Here is an 8,546-nt window from a genome sequence, read left to right as displayed (position 1 = left end):
TTTCTGCAGAAAGGAGGTGACGAGGATTGCCCTGTTCCTCTTCTTTTGAAGCGATTATTATTACCCATACGAAATCCCTGGGTAATCTTCTGAGCCAATTCCTTCTTGCGATCTTCTTCTCTTGTGCGGACTAGTTCATCGGTTAAGGTATTAGCTAATTCCACAGCATCGTCAATCGTGCGTGGTCTCGAAGCTTTAACGATGTTACGGATTTCTCCGATTAATCCCCAAATATAACGAGAAATGAGTACCGGTTCTGGCGAAGCCAGGGAAGGTACCACTGTCGCATATTCGAAGAATGTCGAAGTATATCCTCGACAGTCTACACCTATCATACGATGGCTCAGGAACTTGTTGGCCATTTGTTCCTTTTCGTATTCGGGACAGAATTTTCTTTCGACAAGACTCTTAAATTCTTCCCAATTCATTGCATAGGCCACCCTTCTTCCTTTTGCTTGTAGCACCGTGTTCCACCATTCTAGCGCCCCTTCTTTGAATAGATTCGAAGCATACATCACTTGATCTTCTTCAGTACATTTACTTACTGCAATTACTGCCTCGGTTTTCTCTAACCAACGCAGTGTTGCAGTTGCCCCTTCATTACCTGCAAACTCTGCGGGTTTACAGGCAAGAAATTCTTTGTAAGTGCAACCAGGTGTTGCAACTTTCATTCTTTTTGGGAGTGGGGCCTGTTGCGGATCATGATCGTCATGATTGCCGCCTCCATTTATGCTGTTACTGCCGTTATCTTCCGGAGTACGTTTACTAGGAATTAATTGTTGTGGTTCGACAGGTTTTTGAACAGCAGCCACAATTTCTGGAATAGCATTGGCTATCCCTCGAGCAATAAAGTTCTCAATATCTTGTCTAGTTATATATTGATCTTCCTAATTTTGCTCAGACTGATTTACTTCATTAATTGGTTCACTATTAGCGTTTTCCATCTGTTAATTAGTAGGAATTGTTCGTGTCTAATTATTGATAACAAAGTCACAGATAAACACATAAATCATTATAACATGCAAGCATAGTCAAAATTGTCGATGCCTCGACTTTTGTTTTGTTTTATATATTATACCTGCTTCGATACACACTGTTTATCTTACATTGTTTTATTGCCCATTTTACAGAGTCAGTTTTACTATATTAGTTATAATACAAACAAACTTCTCCAAACCCCTCCTATCTTTTGGTTCACTGGCAGTTTCAGTAACGACGCTCCCTCTCGTCGTACTTCCAGGAGATTTGTTCCCCCATTTCCTGGATCCTATTCCCGGTGCCTATCAGTTCTTCATCAAACTGACGCAGTTCAGCTAAATTTTCATAGCTCATTGGCGGATTAGGAATAGGTTCTGGATCAAATTGTGGGAGAAAACTATAGGGACTATTGACTATATTTTGGAATTGCCAGTCATTGGTCCACCATTCCTCCATTTGGCCTAACGGTCGTGTGTGGACTAGTGGGTCTGGAATAGCTGGTTCTAGGTTTATTGGGAATTGGGCTGTAACAGGGTAAGAGAAGAGATTATCGTTGATAGGCTCTAGTATATCACAACTATCCAGTAGACGGTCTATTTCGTCCTGGAATGTGATTTCCTCAGGCTGTTTAGAGCTTTCTCCGATCTCTATTCCCTTTTGCTTTAGGTCTATCCCTATTTCTGTCCCTGCTGGTTTGGAACTTTCTCCGGTTTCTATTTCCTTTCCCTTGCTCACACTTACAGGATTTTCTATTTTAGGGAGTCTCCTAGGTTTCCTTCTGCGCACTTTCCTCCATCCTACATATCTTCTTCTCTTTTTAGGTTTTGCTTTTTCCAGCGGTGGAGCTTGGAATTCCAGCGGTTCCTCAATGTAACCAGTGAAGTTGAGGGAGACTTCAATTGGCACTGGATAGAGGTTGAGGTTCTGAAATGCTTCCGACATCTCATTCATGCTGAGCAGCATATATGCAAAATGTACAAAATGCTAAGTTAAAACTTTGGAACAAAGTTTAACAAATAAACATTTTTATTGCACATTTAATTTGTATAACATAACAGGAAGGAGAACACACTCAGATTTATTTATTTATTTACTGGGAAGTGTTGTTACTAAACTTAGGGTTTTAAAGATTTGCATGTTCTACTACAGTAGCTAGCATATACAGGTTTGCCCATTTTTCATCTAAATTGTCTAATTCCTGGATTTCTGGATTAAACCTCACTCTCTTGGCTTGGGGTTTCTTTTTCTCTTGACCCTTTCTAAGAATTGAATTCCTTTTCTCCGGGGTAAGAGGGTTTTCATAATTTGTCTTATGGACAAAGATTCCTTCTTCTAAATTGGTGGGAGATTTGGAGGAAGAGGTTCCCTGTTCTTTAGGTGTACTATCTAATTTGCGGTAGATAGCAGAAATCTTTTGTTTACCCATACTGTAATTTTAACAATTAATAAGTTAATGCATATATAGTCACAGAATGACAAATAAAATTTTCCTAATTGTTTTTCAATAGGCTTAAATCAATTAGAACAGTGAGCTTAATCAGTAAGCTTAAAACAGTGGCTCTGATACCACCTTTTCCTGTCACGGCCCCCGACCCGGTTTGACCCGTTTCAGGAGCCGCGGGACAGGAATCCCGTGGTATTTAATTTAGGCGACAGCGGAAGTCTTTTTGAAACAGGATCTTTCAATAATTTAAACTGCTCGTTTCATAACTTAGGGATAAATTCCCGTATTTTACAATAATGTGATTTCCCAGGGAAATCTTTATTTTCAAAACATGTTCATTTTATTTATTTACATTGAGCCACTTTTCTAAGCTGGGAGTGCTCCGTGGCACTTTCCTTTGCTCACACCAGATCACCTGAAACATGTTTGAAAAAGGTTTTGTCAGCGGGAAATACTGAGTGAATCATTCAGTTTTATTAAAACGACTCGTTTGTTATAATTTACAGTATTAAGGGGAATTACAATGTTTCTGATATCAAACCAACTACCCACAGTACTTGTCACTCGACTACCCATTGGCTATCTCGTTGTCCAAATGGTGTCTGTGACTGTGGTCAGATCACCCCTTTGCTAACTCGTTGTCCAAGTGTGACGGGAAAATAAGTAATGTATACAAAACCCCACATACCGGCTGTAATTTGGTGATTACATAGACTTAATCCCTGTTAATTATAACTTTGAAAATAACCTTGGAGTTTTGTAAAACAGTTGATAAAAAGAGAATGACTCACATTGCAGATTTACGAGCAGAGTATAAGCTTTACTGATTAGCCTTCTAACCTAATTTAAATAACAATGCACACACAAACGGGATTAGTAACTAATTCAGCAGTTACGTCAATTCACGAGATTAAACCCTCACAACTATTATCAAGTGCGATACTTAACAATCCAATGGATTCACAACGAATGACAGAGCATAGTCCGAATTCGAACAGCACTCAAACATTCAAGTCGAAATCACAATGAATAACAAAGTATAAGCTCAATTTGAGCAGCACTCGGACAATCGTTGGATAGTTATAATCGATCGGACGTTGAATCGTAATAGCGATCGAGTTATTACCCTGATTGCGGCAGCACTTCGTGAATCGTGTGTGTGTTTATAGTATTTCGACTATATCTCAGCGGACATTTAGAATTTTAACGTCGTTTCAGTGTCAGAATTCAAGTCCCAAGGCCCTCTATTTATACCCGAAATTTGCACCTCCCGCGTGTCGCGGAAGAATTCGTGTCACGTGCCGCGTATCGCCTGGGGTGTCAACTTAGGGTAGGGTAGGTTAGTCACTGGTATAGGCCTGGTGAGTCGACAGTTTATGAATTCCTAATTCAGACAACGAATTTCGAAGATAATTATCATTTAGGGTTTAACCCCCTTGAGTTTTAGGGGCCCTGATCCTGATTCTGATTATTCTGAAAATTTTAGGGTTAGTGCAGAATTACTTGGTGTTTCAATTAGGGTTTTCTTATTGACTAATTATCGTCCTAATTATTGATTTTAGTGGCAGTTGTTACAACTTCAGCATGATTTTTGCGAAGAAAATCCATGCCTACTATGATGTCGAAACTTCCGAGTTGCATGGGAATAAGGTCGATTGGGAAGATGTGATTGTTGAGCTCGAGAGTACAATCACAAAGAACAGAGTTAACGGTGACAGTTTTTCCAGTAGCGACTTCAAGTTCGAATGACGAGGGGAGATAAGAACGCTTACGACTAAGGAGCTTCTTGAATTCAAACGACACAAAGCAGTTATCGGCTCCAGTATCAAACAAACATGAGGCATAAATACCATTCACAAGGAACGTACCATTAACCATGTTGTTGTCAGCCTGAGCTTGACGAGCATTGATGTTGAAGGTTCTGGCACGGGCTGCTTGTTGTTGCTGCTGAGGCTGCTGCTGTTGGGGCTCTTGTTTCACCACCCTGTTTGGGCATATGTTTGCAAAATGGTTAGGATCACCACATGCAAAGTAGACTCGAGCATTGATCGTGGGTGCTTGGGCTGCGGGTTGGCCTTGAGGGGCTGGGAGTAGAGCTTGATGAGCGGCGGCAGGAGCTGCGGTGTTTCGGGGACCATAGCGACAGTTCGTAGTGAAATGACCGTAGAGGTTGCAGTGAGCACAGAAACGACAGGCAAGTCCCACCGGATGATGATATGAGCATGTCGGGCAGAGCGGGTGGGGACCTGTGTAAGGACGCTTTGCTGGCGGTGCATTGGTCACTAGAGCTGGTCGGTGATGAGACTGCTGCTGAGCCTGTATGGCTTGGAGAGGGGCAGCAGTTGTTGTGATAGCACAGTTCTTGTTAGAGCTGCTGTTGTTGTGCTTCTTCTTGCGACATGATGACTTGGATGGTTGAGCAGTGGAGGTGTCGGCGGTCGATGCATTCGTAGCTTGATGTAGGGACTTGGATGGCTTATCCCAGAAACCAGACTTTACCCGCTTGTCATTGATCTCGGCGGCAAGCAAGTAGGTCTCCTCAATTGATGATGTCTTGGCGGCATGAACAAAGTCGGCAACACAATCAGGTAGAGGTCGAATGTACTTCTTGATGGCCATGTCTGGGGTCTTGACTTGATCGGGACAGATAATGCTAAGCTGCTTGAAGCGAGCAGTTAAAGCAGCGTTGTCTCCGTCCTTCTGCTTGATGTTCCAAAACTCGTCCTCCAGCTTTTGGCATTCATGGGGAGGGCAGAATTCGTACATCATGATGACCTTCAGCTCTTCCCAAGTCAGATAAGCTGCATCATTCCCGCGTTTGTTTCGTTCGGCCGTCCACCAGTCTAGAGCTCGGGACTGGAAAACGCCGGTTGCATTTAGGGTACGGAGATTTTTAGGACAGCCGCTTTGGCGCAGAGTGACTTCAACCGAATCAAACCATTGAAACATGGCGGTAGGGCCATCTTCTCTGGTAAACTCTTTTGGTCCGCATGACTTAAACTGTTTGAAGCTGAAAATGGTCTTGTTAGCATCTTTAGGAGCATCGATTCGCGACTCCTCAGACGATTTGCTGACGTTTTCATACACCTCGCTTACAGCTTTTGCTACTTGCTTGGCGATGATAGCAGCGAGACGCTTGTCTCTCTTTTCTTGGCGAGTAAGAGGGGTTCGGTGTCCAGATGACGACATGGTCTACAACAGACATCGTCGTAGGTCTCAGACACAACAAATCAAATCTTACCTCACACGTCTACTACTTACTAAAGCTTAGGAACACGTCGAAACAGGTATCACATAAACACATAGGCACATAACCACAGATTCACGTAGTCACAGAAGCACATAAGCATGTAGGCACGTAGATCACAGAAACACAGTGGCACAGAAACACATAAACATAGAAGCACATACACATTCAGTCACAAAGGCTGTCAGAATATAGAAACCTATCCTTCAAAGCTCGCGTGTCGTTCATATATATCGGTCGCGTATAGCGTATCGGGTAGTATAGTATGATCGTATAGCATGTTGAGTATAGCATAAGCGCATATTGTAGCATAATTTCGTCTAGATTTGCAGCGACTTGTTAGCGTGTTGAGATAGAAGAGCAATGCGAGTCGTGTGTGTTGATCGGAGTGATAGCAAAAATTGAGTGAACATCAAAATTAAACACATAAACAGGTAAACACACTTAAAACACATAAAATCGACGAATTATCAGAGTCAGTAGTTGCGGGCTCAGAATCGAAACACATAAAATCGAGGAATAGATTGTCTGCGGCTACTAGACGTCGACTACCCAAAGCGATTCGACTATTCGCAATGGACTTGTCGTCACTTTCTGACTTTCGGGATCGCATTTCTGCCTCGATTCTTGGGCATTCAACGCGTATTCCCTAGGTCATACTTGTGAGTTCAGGTCGTTGGAGTCCGTCGAGGCTTTGGTGAGAAAAATAAAATCCGAAACAAGTTTTCCAAGGTTAGGGTTTCACCCCTAGCTTAGCAACTTCTTCCTTGTTTTAGCAAAATTGAGGAGATTATTCATCAAAATATGGATTTCACTCCTGATTTGGTATAATTCTCCTCGTTTGTCATTGAAAATCATGAGGAAATCATTGATCTAACAATTCATTCGAGAGTTGGCAGCTTTCACACCTAATCTCGACTAAATCGCTTGACTCTATTTGAAAATTCGAGTGCAGTGATAGTGTAGAATAAGCGAGAGGTAGCACATAAACTTGGTCTGTTGGTTCCTAACTATAGTCTAGGTCTCTAAGACAGCGACCCGGACTAGGTCGTGTCTAGCCTAATTCCCTATAGTTATGGCTCTGATACCAATCTGTCACACCCCAACCGATGGCAGAATCATCGGGGCATGGCACTGAGCGAAATAGATTGTCCAGAACTTTCCACAACAACTATCATTACTATTTAGTTTAAATAATACGTCCCATACCGTATCCCAAATAATAAAACAAGTTATTACAGATAAGCATCTAGTCAAATATACTGTTCTGACAACTCAGATTTAAATAAATTATAAATATTGTTCAAATGCCTCTAGAGACTCAATCTGCAAGATCTACAGACAACTATGCTCTAGACGCTTATTCCTAGCTCGCCTTCCTAGCAGATAAGCATCCTAATTGCCTGTCACATACATTAAAATAAAGTCAATACATAAAATGTAAAGGTGAGCATACAAGTTTGATATAGCATATAGAGTTCGAAATAGTTTACGCATAACCAGCACGTACACAGAGGAAAACGAAGCATGTTAATTATCGACATGGATCTATCGATACCAATGACTGCGGGTTGACTGTCTGAGACAGTTCGCAATACATGATTACCACCGTAATCCATGCAAGTAATTGTCCTTAACAACCCCCGTGTGAACGGGTGCTGAGTCCAAACTATAGTACTACGTCGTTAAGGCAGGTAGACAGCATTCCACGTGTAAACATAACAACAAGCATTCATTTAGTCACGTAATACATGCAGAATGGTTAGCATTTAAATAGTTGAGAAGTGTGTTCGATTGTGATTTTTAGATAAGTAACGTATGTAACACCCAAAAGTGCTAAAGCAAAAAGGGTTCGAGTATACTCACAGCGATTGATTGATGGATTGAAGGGAGCGCTTGAGAGTAGGGTTAGCCTGAATAGTTCGATAGTATAACGATGAGTAACGCGTGAAAAGAAATAAGTGATGATGGGTCGAACAGCCTGGTCGATCGAACTGGAGGTTCGATCGAACGGGTTGTTCGTTCGGGTAGACAGTCCGTTCGGACAGCCTGTTCGATCGGCCGGTAGGCTCGATCGGTTGGACTGTTCGAGTGGATTGTTCTTCCCTTGTGTAGGATGTGTTTGTGTATGATGGCTTGTCCTTTTGAAGTTTTCGTTGTAGTATTTGAGAACATTGAAGTGTTCTTACCCTTCAGGTCGATCGATCGAACGGGCCGTTCGATCAGCCGGCTTAACCGATCGGTTAGACACTTCAGTAGTAGTCCTTAGCAGGATGTCACCTGATCGAACAGCATGTTCGATCGGGTGGCACTCCAATACGTTGAACGAGTTGTAAAATTGATTAAGGGTTGAAGCATAGTATCTCATGATCCGATGAGTAATGTTATCGAACAGCTCGTTCGATCGAACATCACTTCGTTCAATACTATACATCATGAAATTGTCAAAGTGTGGGGCCATGTGCTAGCCGATCAGCTGGCCTGGTCGATCGGCTGACATGTCCGATCGGTTGGGCTGTTCATTCGAACAGCCTGTTCGATCGGTCACCATCCTGACCTAGTCGGCCTGTTCGTCTAACACTTGGCTGTTCTGATTGTTTGACGTTATATTGATATATTTTGACAATGAGTTGAACCATGGCACCTTCGTTCTTACTTGTTTCCCCTGCTCGGACAGGAATCACCCAAGTCCGGCCGGTGAACGGTTCGGAACGGTAGTTTAACGTTTAACCCGAAATCGGTGAACCTCGTAGATAGAATCCGAATCTCGAACCACACAACCATTAGAATGATTGGTGAGTTGGCTCAAGCTCCGTTTCTACCGGTTTTGAAGGCATTGAGTGTAAAAGAGTTGAAAGAAAGTTGGAAATCATTCTT

Source organism: Helianthus annuus, chromosome 7 (genome assembly GCF_002127325.2).
Source record: "Helianthus annuus cultivar XRQ/B chromosome 7, HanXRQr2.0-SUNRISE, whole genome shotgun sequence".
Lineage (NCBI taxonomy): Eukaryota > Viridiplantae > Streptophyta > Magnoliopsida > Asterales > Asteraceae > Helianthus > Helianthus annuus.
The sequence above is the reverse complement of the archived record's forward strand: the minus strand, read 5'-3'. Positions refer to the sequence as shown.